The sequence below is a fragment of the Bubalus kerabau genome, chromosome 1 (genome assembly GCF_029407905.1).
Source record: "Bubalus kerabau isolate K-KA32 ecotype Philippines breed swamp buffalo chromosome 1, PCC_UOA_SB_1v2, whole genome shotgun sequence".
NCBI lineage: Eukaryota > Metazoa > Chordata > Mammalia > Artiodactyla > Bovidae > Bubalus > Bubalus kerabau.
This window is the reverse complement of record NC_073624.1, coordinates 142,206,615-142,224,175: the sequence shown is the minus strand read 5'-3', so window position 1 is coordinate 142,224,175 and position 17,561 is coordinate 142,206,615. Positions and strand designations below refer to the sequence as shown.

At 43.7% G+C, this 17,561-nt stretch overlaps 1 long non-coding RNA gene across 1 annotated transcript; it reads right to left on the bottom strand.

Moving 5' to 3' along the window:
• Positions 1-368: 368 nt before the first annotated feature.
• Positions 369-16,336, bottom strand: LOC129641819 (uncharacterized). Its single transcript, XR_008709468.1, has 3 exons — positions 16,198-16,336; positions 15,588-15,666; positions 369-413 (listed from the first exon to the last, which is right to left on the bottom strand). It is a non-coding gene; the product is annotated as an uncharacterized LOC129641819 (long non-coding RNA).
• Positions 16,337-17,561: the final 1,225 nt, after the last annotated feature.

Below are 17,561 nucleotides of genomic sequence, written 5' to 3'. Positions count from 1 at the left end.
CCATGAAGAATTTGTCAAGAGCTCATGCTTGCAAAAATAATGATCCCCAAAGAAAGAATTTAGTGATGTCTGAGAAGTAGCCTTAGAGAAAGTATTGAGGACCATGCTGTGAAAGGACTTTCCCGAGGGGGATGGATACAGAGGAGGTACAAGACAAAAGAAGACCTACCTTCAGAGGACTTACAGTTGGGGAGGCAAGAATAACTCAAAAAATGGCATCAGATACTGTAAGAACAAATTTAATTGACAGCTCAATCGTGTAGTCCAGATGCCAAGGAAGACCTGGGGGCCTCACCCTGCAGCCCAGCTCCAGCCCCCACAGCGACAGAGGGACATGGGCTCCCTCTTACCTGGGGTGTCCGTGTTCTCCTCTGTGTAGTCCAGATTGTGTTTAGAATTCTGTTTAGTCCAGGCTGTTTAGAAGCAACAGAAATCAACAGGGGCGAGTGGGATTCAAGCTTCTTGGAGAAAATGGTCCATGAGGTGTCATTACGGTTGGGAGTTGAAAGGATAGAGAGAGGCAGCAGACCAATGCAAATTAAGGCAGCATGCTGGGAGTGGACAGTCATGTTTATGAGTTAATGGAGAGACTAAACTGGACATCTCTTCTCCAGGAATTAAGCAGAGTTCCCAAAGGCAGTCATTTGGGAGAGAAGGGTGCACATTGGCATTAGCTCAAGGTACTGCTTGGATCAATGATGAGCCATGTTTGCACCGTCAAAAGGGAGCACCAACTACTGACTGTTAAAGAAACAATATTATAGTATTGCTATTTGGGAGTGAGGGGAGAAAGAAAGTGGATATGTGTTTGTGTGTAAAATAGCAACATTCCCATCTTCTTTTCAGGAATCCAATAAATAATCCTTAAAATAAATAAATAAGAAACAGCAAGGTAAGCATGTTACCTTGTGTAATTACCCTATATTACACAAATACAGGGGTGTCAGGGAGAGGCAGGAGCTGAATGAGGGTGGTTTCCTCTGGGGAGAAAGAAGCCTCCAGCGGTTGAAGTGGGGCAGAGAATGGCTAACTTTAATTATACTATGTGAATTTAAAAGCTATACTAGGGTTAGAGTTTTTGAGTAAAAGAAATGCCTGGTACTCATTCTGGGGAATAGTCCAGTGGGTGATGATTTGAGTGACTAATTAACACAAGGAGACTTGAATCCATGTTGCTGCCCTTATTGGAGACTCCAGGGTAGCTTCTCAGGAAGGTGGGCTTCTTTTCCACCTTCCTGTGGCCCCCAAATCAGCCTACTTGTGATTCTTTCCTGGTTAACATTACCTGAGCCTTTCTTTTGGGGTTCTTCCCTCCACTTGGTCCAGTGTTACATGGAAGCAGTGTTTCCAGCTCCACTGATGACTGAGAAAAAAAGCTCTGAAACCCCCATTTCTTCTCATTGCAGATTATTCCCAGGAAATGTTGTTCAGTCGCTCACTCGTGTCTGACTCTTTGCAACTCCATGGACTGCAGCACACCAGACTTTTTCCTTCACTATAGCATGGTGTTAATAAAAACGATCCTAAAAGATCATGCTGTGAAAGTGCTGTACTCAATATGCCAGCAAATTTGGAAAACTCAGCAGTGGTTACAGGACTGGAAAAGGTCAGTTTTCATTCCAATCCCAAAGAAAGGCAATGCCAAAGTAAGTTCAAACTACTGCACAATTGTACTCATCTCACACGCTAGTAAAGTAACGCTGAAAATTCTCCAAGTGAGGCTTCAACAGTATGTGAACCGAGAACTTCCAGATGTTCAAGATGGATTTAGGAAAAGCAAAAGAACCAGAGATCAAATTGCCAACAGCCACTGGATCATAGAAAAACCAAGAGAATTCCAGAAAAACATCTACTTCTGCTTTATTGACTACATCAAAGCCTTTGTGTGGATCACAAAATACTGTGGAAAATTCTTAAAGAGATGGGAACACCAGACCACCTTGCCTGCCTCCTGAGAAATCTGTATGCAGGTCAAGAAACAGTTAGAACCAGACATGGAACAATGGACTGGTTCCAAATTGGGAAAGGAGTACGTCAAGGCTGTATATTGTCACCTTGCTTATTTAACTTCTATGCAGAGTACATCATGTGAAATGCTGGGCTGCATGAAGCACAAGTTGGAATCAAGATCGCTGGGAGAAATATCAGTAACCTCAGATATGCAGATGATACCACCCTTATGGCAGAAAGCGAAAAGGAACTTAAGAGCCTCTTGATGAAAGTGAAAGAGGAGAGTGAAAAAACTGGCTTAAAACTCAACATTCAAAAAACAAATGTCATGGCATCTGGTCTCATCACTTCATGGCAAATAGATGGGGAAACAATGGAAACAGTGACAGATTTTATTTTGGGGGGCTCCAAAATCACTGCAGATGGTGACTGCAGCCATAAAATTAAGAGACACTTCCTCCTTGGAAGAAAAGCTATGACCAACCTAGACAGCATATTAAAAAGCAGAGACATTATTTTGCCAAGAAAGGTCTATCTAGCCAAAAATATGGTTTTTCCAGTAGTCATGTATGGATATGAGAGTTGGACTGTGAAGAAAGCTGAGCGCCGAAGAATTGATGCTTTTGAACTGTGGTGTTGGAGAAGACTCTTGAGAGTCCGTTGAACTGCAAGGAGATCAAACCAGTCCATCCTAAAGGAAATCAGTCCTGAATATTCATTGGAAGGACTAATGCTGAAGCTGAAACTCCAATACTTTGGCCACCTGATGCGAAGAACTCAGTCACTGGAAAAGACCCTGATGCTGGGAAAGACTGAAGGCAGGAGGATAAGAGGGCGACAGAGGATGAGATGATTGGATGGCATCACTGACTTGATGGTTTGAGCAAGCTCTGGGAGCTGGCGAAGGACAGGGAAGCCTAGCATGCTGCAGTCTATGGGGTCGCAAAAGGTCAGACATGACTGAGAAACTGAACTGAATAAAAATGATGAGAGAATGAAGCTGAATCCAACTTAGCTCTTATACTCATGGTTAGAGACTAAAGTTCCTAAATTCTCACATTTGCTCCTAATTCTTGGGCTGCACTTGACTGCTCTGATTTTATTCCGGACGGCCCATTCAATCAGAGATAAAAGTAGACCCTGAATGGCACAACTGTCACCAGCAATGACTTGCACTTTGGGGAATCCCCAAATCAGGGACATCTATGTAAGTGAAAACTAATTATTCTACAAAAGAATTATTCTTCTCTCTCCAGACTAAAAACGATCTTTAGAGTCCTGGGTTTATTTTGAACATGCCCCCATCTGACTTCTTTCTTCCCCTCTACTCAGTTCCCCTCCAAAAAGATAAAAGGAATAAGAAAGGTAGGTAACCTCTCCAGATCCGAGAGAAGACAGCACCAAAGGGCCATCAAACTGGCATACTTGGAAATTCATATCCAGCTCTGCACCTTATACAGCTTTATTAAAAGACTGTATTATCAATCCAGGAAGGAAATCTGTAAAAGATGTTAGCATATCCTGATCCTCATCATTCCCCAACAGCCTTTTCCTTTATAAAGTCTCTGCTCTCAATATTAAGTTTCTACTGAGAAAAGCTAAAGATTTTCTTTTCCTTTTCTCTCTCCCTGTTCCTTTGGCTTGCACCAACACAGTTCTAAGCCTGCGCTCTGGGGCATTACGTTTACAAAGGACCTTTGTCTCAGTCTGAGCAGTCAGAAATGGGGCCCTCTGATAGGCTTGCTTGTTATTGATCGAAAGCCCCAGACACTCAGGTGGCCAAATGTCTTTACCTGGTTTTTTCATAGCCAACAATCAGTGATACATAGGATGCAAATATTCAGCAGTAACTAATAATAAAAGTCCACATTTCGTTCTCTGTCTTTGCCCCCACTTCTTAATGGCATTCACTTTTATCTCAGAAAAGTACCAAGAGTTTAGGCACCAAACTACTGTTGGGGCTCAGGCCTTACCTAGGGGCATTACTCTGGCTCTGCTGTGTCATCCTGTGTTTTCCTTACCCGCACATGGAAATTTGAGGGAATTAGGACTTAGTGTTCTCATCTGTCCCAGTTTGACAAGCATTTTTTTTGCTTGTTTTGTGGCTCTGTAGCAGAGTGAATGAAGGAAGTAGGGCAAAGGGTCCCAGCAGAACAGTCAGCCTGCCAGAGGCCTGCACCCTGCAAGACGGAGTGAATGTATAAGGGATGGGGGTAGCAGAAGAGGTGAGATTTTCTGGCTAGTTAGGCAGACTCTTCTTCTATCTTTCTCATCTATTCTGAGGCTGGTTGTTCTGGTAGCACCTGAGCAGAGCAGTGGGACCAGAGCAAAACAGTGGTCACTTCCAGGAATATCCTTATCTGTTTCTGGGTGTTGCATATCCAGTTACTGTGCAGCCAGTGGAGGAGGCCTTGGGACAAAGCTTTAGGGACTGGAGTGAAATGCAGCCTGGGTCCTGGCCACCAACCTGCCATGAAGGGAGGGAACGAGAAAGAGGGACAGGGAATCTCCCCAGCAAAGATTCTTCCAAAATATGGATCCACAGGGCAATGAGTACCTCTCAGGTTCTCTTCCTGGACCATTCAACAGTTAGTAGGCCTTTTCAGGCTGGGCTGATACTTCTTCAGTGTGCGTGTTCTGAGATAATTTAATGAAGACAAGCTCGTCTGACCTCTGAGTCTGAGGAGAAGAATCGTTCACATACAATAGTTCTTCAACGACATGTTTTCCTTGTCTTGGCTGTTTATCACCCAGCTCTTCTCTTTTGTTCCCATGTAGAGAGCCCTTCTGGGCTTCCCTGGTAGCTCAGCTGGTAAAGAATCCACCTGCAGTGCAGGAGACCTGGCTTCGGTCCCTGGGTTGGGAAGATCCCCTGGAGAAGCAAACGCCTACCCTCTCCAGTATTCTGGCCAGAATTCCATGGACAGCAGAGCCTGGCAGGCCACAGTCCTTAAAGTTGCAGAGTTGGACATGACTGAGCGACTTTCACTTCACAGAGCTTTTCTACATGGGGTCCATAAGACACTGGTTTTGGATAACCGTTATTAATTGTGATCTCCTGGGAGCATTCTGAATGAGCTAAAATATATAAGTCAACGAGGCTGGTTTCTGCGACATGAAAGTGAAAGTGAAGTCGCTCAGTCATGTCCGACTCTTTGCAACCCCATAGACTGTAGCCTACCAGGCTCCTCCATCCATGGGATTTTCCAGGCAAGAGTACTGGAGTGGGTTGCCATTTCCTTCTCCAGAGGATCTTCCCAACCCAGGGATCAAACCTGGGTCTCCTGCATTGTAGGCAGACGCTTTACCGTCTGAACCTATTTTGCAACATAATGAGGAATAAATTAAATTCTAGCTACTCATTATTGTCACTACTGTTTACATGCTAAATATATGCTTTCTGGGTGAAGGGACAGACAGACGGCTAGATGGAGGGGAATCACCATCCTCTGCAGGCAGACACTGAAATAGATTATAAAAGTATTTCCCCAACCATCTGGTCAACCAGGTCTCCAAACGAACTGGAAGCTGGGGATTTCCATATTTTTAATGTTCTTGTTCCACTATTCAGTTTTGTTTTGTTCCAATATTCACTGGGATACCTGAGGTTTAGTTTAAGAACTGATACCCAAGTCTCCCTGACTCTCTTTTCCCAAGTGAAAGCCCAACTTCTGCTGATACATTATCACCAATAGCAATATTATTTCTAGAAATCCTTATCTTGATGGCTGATTTCTAACATAAATAGAGAAGAAAAAATGAAAGAACACCAACTTCCACACCACGCAGTAGAGAAATAAACAAAAAGATGACTAGTCACTACAGCGGCGAGTGCTTTTGCACGCTCAATTACCTGCCTGAGCTGTTGGCCTGCTTCCTGACTGCTTTTCTGTGCATTGCTTGACCTTTAGACTAAAACCATTAGAATACATACCCAGCATCACATAAATGGTTTTCAATGACTTAGCTGCTTAGGGAAAACTCATTGATGTGCAGTGTACAGTTACTTATGCATGGGAAAAGACAGATTACGAGTCCTTTTTGACATCAGCTTGCTAGGATTGCATTTTGTTATGACCCCTCTATAGATTAGTGACCTCCCTATGGATTGCTGGCCTAAAGGACATTAGAGCAGCTGGCACCTCCTTCTCTAGCTACCAGGTAAGGAAGTGTATCCATGGCTGAGAAGTTCTCTGCCCTGAGTTCAGTCCTGAACAAGCTTGCCGTGTCACTGGTTGGTGGAAAGAGTGGCATTATAGCCTTCTATACTTCTGTGCTTGTTTGGATTCATCTGTGTCTTTCACCAAAGTCCTAGTTTCATTTGATCTAGATACCAGAGTTGCATGCTTTAAGAGCTTAGAAGTCTCTTTCCCACCTTATCCTCTTCTACCATTCTCTCCCTGCTGCTGCTAAGTCGCCTCAGTCGTGTCCGACTCTATGCGACCCCATAGACGGCAGCCCATCAGGCTGCCCCATCCCTGGGATTCTCCAGGCAAGAACACTGGAGTGGGTTGCCATTTCCTTCTCCAATGCAGGAAAGTGAAGAGTGAAAGTGAAGTCGTTCAGTCGTGTCCGACTCTTAGCGACCCCATGGATTGCAGCCCACCAGGCTCTTCCATCCATGGGATTTTCCAGGCAAGAGTACTGGAGTGGGGTGCCATTGCCTTCTCCAATTCTCTCCCTAGAAAGGGGAAAAAAAGACTATAAATGTGATATAGATTCTGACCCTAAATCATCAGAGAAAGGCTCCAAATGGATAAGAATGCCTCCCCCCACCCCCGTGAGTCAAGCATTGTGGTATTCACAAAGTGATTCATCCACTCATGTATATTTTAAACAAGTTCCCCTCATTTGTTTCATTTATGCCAAATATTGCTGCCGCTGCGGCTGCTAAGTCGCTTCAGTCGTGTCCGACTCTGTGCGACCCCAGAGACGGCAGCCCACCAGGCTCCCCCATCCCTGGGATTCTCCAGGCAAGAACACTGGAGTGGGTTGCCATTTCCTTCTGCAATGCATGAAAGTGAAAAGTGAAAGTGAAGTCACTCAGTCGTGTCCGACTCTTAGCGACCCCATGGACTGCAGCCTACCAGGCTCCTCCATCCATGGGATTTTCCAGGCAAGAGTACTGGAGTGGGGTTGCCATTGCCTTCTCTGATGCCAAATATTAGGAGGAAACAAATGAATCCAAGACATGTCTTTGCTCCCTGAGCAGACAGATCATTATAAGATATCACATAAAGAATATGAGAAAGATATAAAGAACATGACTCTGAAAAGCTGGAAAGATGACGTTTGAATTGAGACCTGAAGCAAAGAGAAATGTGGAATGCATAGGAATGGAGAAGAAGGGCATTTGCCCTAAAAGAAATGTGTCTGTCAACATGGCTTTTGAGAGTCACTTCCTACAAATCAGAATTTCCTTTCCTCTCCCCCCCAGGGAGAGAGGACTCTGTGAACCTCAGAAAGTATTTATTGTATTTACCTTATACAGAACTGACTTTAGAGTCAGGTTACAACTCTTTTCTTTGGAAACCAATGTGTGTGATTATGCCAGACACATGAACATAGCAGGTAGTTCCCCTCTCATTTTCAGCATCAGCCATCCATGTAGCCAGAACATCCTGCCCATGCAAACCTATCTTCAGCCTAACTACAGATGAAAACATGTATACATTATACATTTGCACAATGTACACACAAGATATATGTATATAACAGCTGTGTGCTGTGCTTAGTTGCTCAGTTGTGTCTGACTCTTTGCCACCCCCATGGATTGTAGCCTGCCAGGCTCCTCTGTCCATGGGAATTCTCCAGGCAAGAATACTGGAGTGGGTTGCCATGCCCTCTTCCAGGGGATCTTCCCAACCCAGGGATTGAACCCAAGTCTACTGCTTTGCAGGCAGATTCTTTACCTCCTGAGCCACCAGGGAAGCCCTATAACAGCTGACATAGACATAAAAGTCCGTAGATGTACTTGTGAATTTATCACATGTTATATTTACATTGTATATCACATTGTGTATTATACGTTACTGTTTAGAGTGTGTATGTTTGTGTATATATACCCACACATATGTTGTTTGTTGTTGTTTAGTGTCATATCCGACTCTTTTGTGACTCCATGGACTATAGCCCACCAGGCTCTTCTGTCCATGGATAATCCAGGCAAGAATACTGGAGTGGGATGTCATTTCCTTCTCCAGGGGATCTTCCTGACCCAGGGATCAAACCCACATGTCCTGCACTGGCAGGTGGGTTCTTATCACTGAGCCACCAACCACCAGGGAAGCCTATATATATATATGAAACCCATGTATATATATGAAGCCTATATATGTATGTGTATATATTATATAACCAGCAATTTTCTGTCCCTTTCCTGTTATAGCTATACCATATTTTCCTCCTCATACTTAGAGCCTTAATATTATTAGTGCTGATGATTCTTTATGTGCTCTATTTCCCTTTTTGGATCCATTTCCTTCTCCCACCATGCTCTGTACCCTGGAGGCTGACCTGACTCTGGACCATGTTATCTAAGCCCCTTTGTTGACCAGCTTGCATTGGGTTCAGCAATAGGAGGCACTGCAGGGACCCTGGAGAGCTGGAGAGAGAGGTCTCAGGATGTATCTTTCCTGCTCCTTCATAACCTCTTTCCTCCACAACTACTGCTTCTGTCCTGGGTACCAGAAGCGCTGCTCCTTCTTCTCATCCCCTAAACCCTAGTCCCAGCAGAACTGCCTCCATTCTTTCTACTCCCTGGTAGTTTCAACATTTCTTGTTTATCCTTTCCCTTAACCCTGCCCTCAACTCTGTATATACTTCTGTCATGCAAGTCTCTTCTTGTGAATTATCGTGGGGTGACTTCTGTTTCTTGTTTAAAAAATGTATGGCAAAAAGCACTGGGAAAGTCCAGCATGTCCAGATACCCTTCTCTTTTTCTATGTATATACTTACTGGGCAATCATGCTTCGAGAAAAGTTGAGTTGTCATTCAGAGTTTGACCCTACTTTCTTCTACTCTTCACTAGAATAAAGTTGCTTAAGAGATGCTGTATTATTGCAACTCAATACCTTGAAACCAAATTTCTAAGCCACACTTGGACTTACGGAGGTTTTGCATGTCTTTACCACGGCAGCAACCCCAACACTAGTTTTACTATCATAAGACGATGAATAATAAAGTGGGTGAGAGAGCTCATACCTTCACTCTTGCAGTTTTCTATTCTACAGGGCTGTTCTTGGCATAAGCAAAGCTAAGAAAGCCTTCTGTCCAGCCTCATACCATTAGGTAAAGCTGGATCCCACCCTGGGGGGGACATCCTTTTGCCAACAGGCCAGGACACCTCTAGCGCTCCAAGTTGCATTGGTTCATTTGTTCCAGAACTTTGCTCTGCTAGATGCGAGGGCAATAATTATAGGAAATGGAGAAGGCTCATCTCTGAGACTCCATACTCACCTCCTGCTAGTCTCTGCCTTGCTCACTAGGTTCTGGCCACACTGTTCTTTCTGATCTCTTTCATGCCAGACTCTTCCCCCCAGTTTTTGCTACGCAAACTCCTCCCATACTTCAAGTTTATAGGGATTGATGGGGGTCGATGAGACTAAGTCTGATTGTTTTTATGGTGCCTATTCTACTCCTTCATAGAAGAACTGCAATTAAAATGTTTAAATGTTAAAATATTTCTTTAATATATATTTCCCCTATTAGACTGTACAATTCATGAAATCAGTGTTTACCTCAGTTTCTCTAAAGCCTAGCCCAGAGCTTAGTATACAGTAGGTACATAACAAACTTCCCAGGTACATAACAGGGCTTGGCTTCCCTGGTGGCTCAGACGGTAAAGAGTTTGCCTACAATGCGGGAGACCCGGGTTCGTTCCCTGGGTTGGGAAGATCCCCTGGAGAAGGAAATGGCAACCCACTCCAGTATTCTTGCCTGGAAAATCCCATGGATGGAGGAGCTTGGTAGGCTACAGTCCATGGGGTGGCAAAGAGTCAGACACGACTGAGCGACTTCACTTCTTTACTTCACATAAACTTAGTTGAATGTTGAAATGAATCATTCATTTGAGGAACTTATAATCATGACAAGTAGTCAAACCATGTACAGAATGAATAAGTGAAGACGTAAATGAACAAATTTATTACTGAGACATTTCAAATTTGGTGTAAAAACTCACATCACTGTCATGTTCAGGTTAAAAAGATTGTGATGATGTTTACAGAGGTCTTTGCACTTGTTCCCCTAAGTACTGGTTCCCCTAAGTGTCTCCACGGTAAAAAATTTGCCTGCCAATGCAAGAGACGTTGGTTCAATCTCTGGGTCAGGAAGATCCCCTGGAGGAGGAAATGGCAACCCACTCCAGTATCCTTGCCTGGAAAATTGCATAGACAGAGGAGCCTGGTGGGCTACAGTCTATGGGGTCACAAAGAGTTGGCCACGACTGAGTAACTGAACACACACACACGCACTCCTAAGTATTCTCATGGCTATCTGACCATACATCTGTTCAGAAAACATAGTCTCAACTTTTATTCCTCTTTATATACCTGTTATAGAAAACACTCCGAAATTCTCTGATTGTTAAACTGAATTAACTAAATGATGCCTTAAGAAGCAATGTCCCCTACCTTCACTACCCTCTGGGGTTCTATGATTCAATCAGGAAAACTATATGTCTTAAATGAGCTTTGTTTTTCTCTAGATGTTCTGGCAGCTGGGGAAACTTGGAAAATAAAAAATAACACCTATCCATGCAGAATAATGGAAATGGAGGTTTGAGGTAAAGAAGAAGGAAATCAATGAATGAAATCAGATCCATTAAACCTTTGAGGTACCTGCCCTCCTGCTTGTTGTATCACCGTGACAACACAGCCACAACTTGCTTTCCTTGCCAACAAGGCCTGACAACTCTACCTTTCATGCTGGAAAACAGCAGCTGTAACACACCCTGGGAACAACACCACTTCTGTATTGAGAGCCCAGTTCTTAGGAGCTCTAATCATTCCAAGATAGCATCTCCCCAATTCTCAGAATAGCCCTTGGAGGGAGGGAGGAGGCTTATATTGTTATAGGCTCTATTTTGCATACAGTAAAAACAAGCCAAACTGAGGTTAAATGATTTGTTCTTGGTCAGGTGTGAGTCAGAGACTGAACCACCAGGAAAATATTCCTAGACCATTGTTCTACCCTCTTGATATTGTCTTTGGGGTTTCAGAAGGCTATAGAAATTGCTTGATCCAGAAAGGTTTAAAATGGGGAGAATATATTGTATTCTGGGTTAGGTTCCATGTAACTGAGGCAGAAACAGAAATACGAATGTAGAACTCTACCACTATTCTTATAACTGGTGGGGGAAAACTATAGGGATGGGGATGGTGGAGGGGAGAATGCCAGGTAAGCTATTCTTACTTCCCAAAATAGAAATGTTGGCCAGTGACTCTAAGAGCCTGCATTTGACAAGTGTAAGGGGAGCTGCATGTCTGTATTTGTTGTGTTCGCATCCATCAGTAACTGTTATATCAGTCCTGCAAAGGCAGGACCTGTGTAAGCCAGGCACTCTGTCAGTCACCTAGGCTATGGTGCTGAGTGATAAGGCATTGTCCCTGCCTTCATGGGGCATCTACTCTAGTGAGATCAAACGTATTAAACAGAGAAAGAAACTAATAACAATTGTCATGGTGGATCAGATGTTTTCTTTTAAGTAGACTGGACCCATGTATTAGAAAAGTTCCTGGCCTTTTTTATTCTCTACCTCTCAGCAGGACATTCAAGACCCACCACAGGGACTTCCCTGGCAGTCCAGTGGTTAAGACTCTGTGGAACTTGGGCTAGATCCCTTCTCGGGGAATTAAGATCCCATATACCACATGCAGCATGGCCAAAAGATTAAAAAAAAAAAAAAAAGACCCATTGCAATATACCCTCAAAATACCTTTCCTCTCCAACAGTCCCATTACCTCCTTCCATAAACACACTGTACTCCAGCCCCACTCAACTCTGTGATCACCATTCCTGGCCTCCTCATATTTGTGTTTTTGTGGCTTTGCTGAAATGAGCTGAGAGACCCTTGGTGTCTCAGCTGACAGACTGCAGACAGGAGGTCAGGGTGTGGAAAGGGTGAAGTGTCAGGGATGAGAGGTAGGAGTCATGTTGAGGGAGAGTTCAGGCCATTGAAATGCCTGGCTGTGATCACAGGTGCTATAAGTGGAGAGAGTGGGAGAATGGCTATTATTACTGTGGTTAAAGCCTTTGTCTGACATTTCAGCTTGTGCAGCAGGAAGAGTACTAGGTTAGGAGACTGGGTGGCTGGGCTGTAGTCTTGCCTCCATCTTAGGTAAGTCACAGAAGTCTCTAACCTCAATTTTCTCTTTGGTCACTTAAGCAGGTAAGATTCAGTGTTCTCTGACTGTACCTATCATTCTTCAGCCTGATTTCACGTGTATAAAATGTATATGTATGTGTGTGTGCCTGTGTATGTGTATATGAGCACTGGGTGATAAGATAGGAGACAGTAGTTTTGAAAACTGGATCAGCCTTTGGGGAACTACTGGTTTCTTCCAGCTCTGCTTAAAACCAATACTGACAGTTTAGTCTGCTGGATCTTATTGCTAGATTTGCTTGACTGAAAATCTCTTTCTCAGTATCCCACACAATTTCACAAAATAGTCCCTAGGCTTGGATGATCAGGATGATGGCAGTACCCATTAGGGCTTGGTTGTTAAGTTTGAATGTATGACCAAATTATTGGTGAAAGCATTTTGTATTCCTAGTCAATCCACATCAGATTACCTTTTACTTTTTTTGTTAGGATGTTATCACTGTCTTGGGGCAAAATGCTAATCAAGAAGTATTTTCCTAAAAAAAACAAACAAACAAAAAAAAACAGTGCTAAGGTACAGTTCTATATTCATATTTTTGTTTTCTCATCAGTTATACGGAACTCTACCCAAAATAAAGTGTATACCCCTCCACTGTATACACTTTGGGATCAAGCAACTTTTATAGTCTTCCTAAACCCGAAGGACCCTTTTCTGCTCCTTCTTTCTTGACCCCCAGTTCTACCTGGGAGGCAATGTCACAATAATGTCCATCCATCCCTAAGAGGCCTAAGTGTCTGTCCTCCAGGAATGTTCAAAGTGCCTGGCCTCCTGGAACTGGTACAGGGAGCCTCCCCAACATAAGACAACTCCCCAACATAAGACAGCAGTGACTTGGAGGTCACTTAATCAGACCTTGCTCTTCCTCTTTGCTCATTTCTGGCCTAGAGAATCAGTTTCCTGAGCTTTTCCAGTTTTCAGGCACACACAGACTGAGTCTTCAGTACTGTTCCTAAGACGCAAGACTATTTCACAACACTGGTGGCCTGACACAGTATGATTTCTAAACAAAAGAGACATGTTGCGCACTTGCCAAGACCAGATCCTCACAGCTAGTTGAGTAACAGTCTCTCGGAGTGACTCCTCCGAACAAATGCTTGGGGGTTTCAAATAATGGGAGGAGTTTTACACAAACTGTTTTGTAGCCAAAGTTGACATGTTTTCAGGTATTTAAAATCTACTCTTTCCAAATGGAGGAGATCTTTCAAGTTTTTCTTTCCAACTGTCATTTATTTCTTTTAATGATTTAAAAAGCTATGTCCTCAGTAGATATGAACCAGGCAGAAAAAGTCTATCAAAAATAACTTATTGTCCAGTAGATGATGAGATAGGGTTTAAGCTACAGAGGTTCCCAACTATGGAGCCCCAGAAACTAATTCATCCTTCTCCAGGCTCTGCCAGGGTCATTTCCAGAGCCAGGAAAGGAATGACTCAGAAATGTGCTGGTTTCGGTAGCACATGTCTTACCTTCAGGCCCAGAAATCTAAATCTCATCTCAAGAATGTTGTTCACTTTGCTTTGTTTTTGTAGGCAGGGAGGGTAGTTTTGGGGGGAATGGCACCTTTTATCCATCTGTTGGGCTGTACCCTGCAGGCCTGCAAGCCCTGTACTTGCCCAACTTTGAGACCAAAGAGCCCAGACAGCAACAGAGACATCAGTGGTTTAATGGCGAGGGGGATCTTACACGTCTGAAACAAGGTACACATCCTACTGTGTGCGACAGACAGTGGGCAGGTCATGGTTACCAAAATCTCGAGGAACCGCTTTGGATAAACATTCCCAAAACATAATTATTCCTATAGAGTTTACTTAAAGGCTCTTATTTACTTAAAGTTTCATCTTATCAAGTTATTTTCGCTGCTGACAAATTTGCAACAGGTATAATAAGGTCATATTTGGTCTCAGATAAGCCTAGGCACAACAGATATATTTAACACTGATGACTAAAGACATGTCTATATTAATCAAACTAACAAGCTTAAGCTAGTTTCAATACCAGATATGGGTTTAATTCTAATATTTCGCAGATCACATGAACCTGAATTTCATTCTGGAGTTTCTTCTATATTTCTGAGAATTTATTTGAGTGCTAAATTTTTTAAGCCAATTAAACAGAACTCATCCACAAACCAATTTTGGCAAAGTCATTTGGAAGGAGAGACACTTCACATTTATAAAATACACATGAACATATCTACATACATAGACACAGATCTCACAGTTTTCCTACTAAAGTTTAAAAAGGCTTTTTTCCCTTCACTCTCAGGAATCACAGGTGATTAAAGTTCCAGAAAGCCCAGGTAGATCATTTATATCTCAAAGGCACAAGAAGAGAAATACCAATTCCTTCTATTAATAGAAAGCTAGCTTCCTCTAACCACATGTGCAAAAACCAGTTTTAAAACATCGAGTCCCATCCTGGACACTTTCAGGAATTTCTTCAGTTTATAAACAGCCAATTCTGTTTAAATGAATAACAGTAATAGACAATCATATGTATCATTCATTTATATTCACATGCCTCACTTTCTGAGGAACATGAATCACCATTCAAGTTACTAGGACACCCTAAAGAGGGTTAAAACCAGGAGGAGAACACAGGATTTGGTCTCAGGTACTGAGACACTCAGACGCACACCCAAGATAAAATCCCAACCATTTCCAAAAGGCTCACTTTGATACAGTATCAGAAGCATTAGGAGGTGTTGCTCTCTTATACATCTTCTATGATTGCCAATGAGGACTGATCACATCCTCTTCCTTGGCAGGCAGGTGGCTACTAACCAAGAGAGCAGGGAAAGAAGTCTGCCCTCGTAGATGGCCCCATATAAGTGCTGCTGGAGGGCTGGGTGGCTGGTCACAGAGGCCGTCTTTGATACATCTTGGCCAGTTAACATAATGTCTTCCCATACCTGGGCACCTAACCTCCATCTCCACTGTTTGCTTGGTGCCTGTGGCCTTTCTTAATATAAAAGCAGGGGCCAGCCCAGAACTGTGGCCACTGCCTTATGGTCTAACCTCTTTTTCCCACTGTAATGGTGGCCAGAATTTCCACCACAGCCTCAGGGCCATCTATGAGTTCTCCGTTCTCTCTCGCCAGCCCCCAACTCTTCAAGGACAGCCATCATGGGGCTCCACAGATTAATGGCAGCCACCCTGGGATTGCCCCTGTGACTTTTGGGATTATCCCCTGAAACTTTTGAGTCTCACATGCTAGTGGAGGCCTCACAACTTCCCACTCCCGTCCTTACTTACCAGCTTCTCAGCACTCATGGAAGTTTCCTCAGCCTGCTCCCTGCAGGTCTGCAAGCTCTGGACTTGCTCAGCCTCTGGACTAAAGAAAGAGCCCAGAGTTAGCGAAAGAGACATCAGTGGCTTAATGGGTTTGGGTAGCTTACCTGTCGGAAGCAAGGTCCTAAAGGGACAGCCACAGTGTGCGGGCGTGTCATGACGGGTGGGGCACGGGAGCCATCTTTGCTCCCAGTGGGAGGGGGCGGATTCAAGTTATATGGGGAACCAACCTCAGATTGACTCAGTGGTTACCAGGGAAACTAGCAGAGGGGCATGCCCCTCATCACCCCTTTGATTGTTACAGGTGGAGATGTTCTGCTGTACAGATTAGAACAATCAATAGTTGGAGCTGGGGGAAAGGAATGTCAGTTATTCGAGTAGGTGTAGGTGAAGCAGGCGCTGGGCAAGCAGGGGACGTACAGAGAGCAAGAGAACTGGCACCTTAAGTGGCCTGACCTTATCTCATCAAAGAGGGCTTTTTCTTCTGTGTTTGTCCCTCGGTCCCCTCCACTGGTTGCCTTGTATAGGAGCCTGGACACGGGAGCCCGGCTCCGTGGGACCTTCAGTGGCTCACCTTTAAATATAGATTTCTACTCCTTGTGAACAGATCTGGAATGAAATTTGCTTCAGATTCAAGCAAAAGCAAGACTGCTGGTTGATACAAAGTTTTGGATTATATGTGGTTGAAAACTTCTCCATCAATTCAGTTCAGTTCAGTTGCTCAGTCATGTCTGACTCCTTGCGACCCCATCAATCGCAGCAGGCCAGGCCTCCCTGTCCATCACCAACTCCCGGAGTTCACTCAGACTCACGTCCATTGAGTCAGTGATGCCATCCAGCCATCTCATCCTCTGGCGTCCCCTTCTCCTCCTGCCCTCAATCCCTCCCAGCATCCCAGAGTTTTTTCCAATGAGTCAACTCTTTGCATGAGGTGGCCAAAGTACTAGAGTTTCAGCTTCAGCATCATTCCTTCCAAAGAAATCCCAGGGCTGATCTCCTTCAGAATGGACTGGCTGGATCTCCTTGCAGTCCAAGGGACTCTCAAAGGTCTTCTCCAACACCACAGTTCAAAACCATCAAATCTTCAGCACTCAGCATTCTTTACAGTCCAACTCTCACATCCATACATGACCACTGGAAAAACCATAGCCTTGACTAGACGGACCTTTGTTGGCAAAGTAATGTCTCTGCTTTTCAATATGCTATCTAGGTTGGTCATAACTTTCCTTCCAAGGAATAAGCGTCTTTTAATTTCATGGCTGCAGTCACCACCTGCAGTGATTTTGGAGACCCCAAAAATAAAGTCTGACACTGTTTCCATTGTTTCCCCATCTATTTCCCATAAAGTGATGGGACCAGATACCATGATCTTCATTTTCTGAATGTTGAGTTTTAAGCCAATTTTTCACTCTCCTTTCACCTTCATCAAGAGGCTTTTGAGTTCCTCTTCACTTTCTGCCATAAGGGTGGTGTCATCTGCATATCTGAGGTTATTGATATTTCTCCTGGCAATCTTGATTCCAGCCTGTACTTCTTCCAGCCCAGCGTTTCTCCTGATGTACTCTGCATATAAGTTAAATAAGCAGGGTGACAAGATACATACCACCTCCAAACATTTATTATCATGTAGAGTTTTGAAGTCTGGGTGACTTTTCTTGCTGCCCAATAAAGAGCAGAGAGAAAAAATCTTGGCCAGCAGTAGCCAACAGAAAGCATTTTGGTTTTGGGTTCTTAATTGTTAAGAGTCTAATATGCCAAGGTTGACTTTTTATTAGCATGTCTCTTATCCTTTAGGAAAAAGTTTTGAAACAGTCTACCCAAAGGTTTTCCTATCGCAGTTTCTAGAGATGACTTGTGTTTGAATTTGGCCAATTAACATGACAATGTCCATGGCAGATTCTTTTCCAGGGGAAAAGAGTTGTTCTTTGAAGGGCAGTG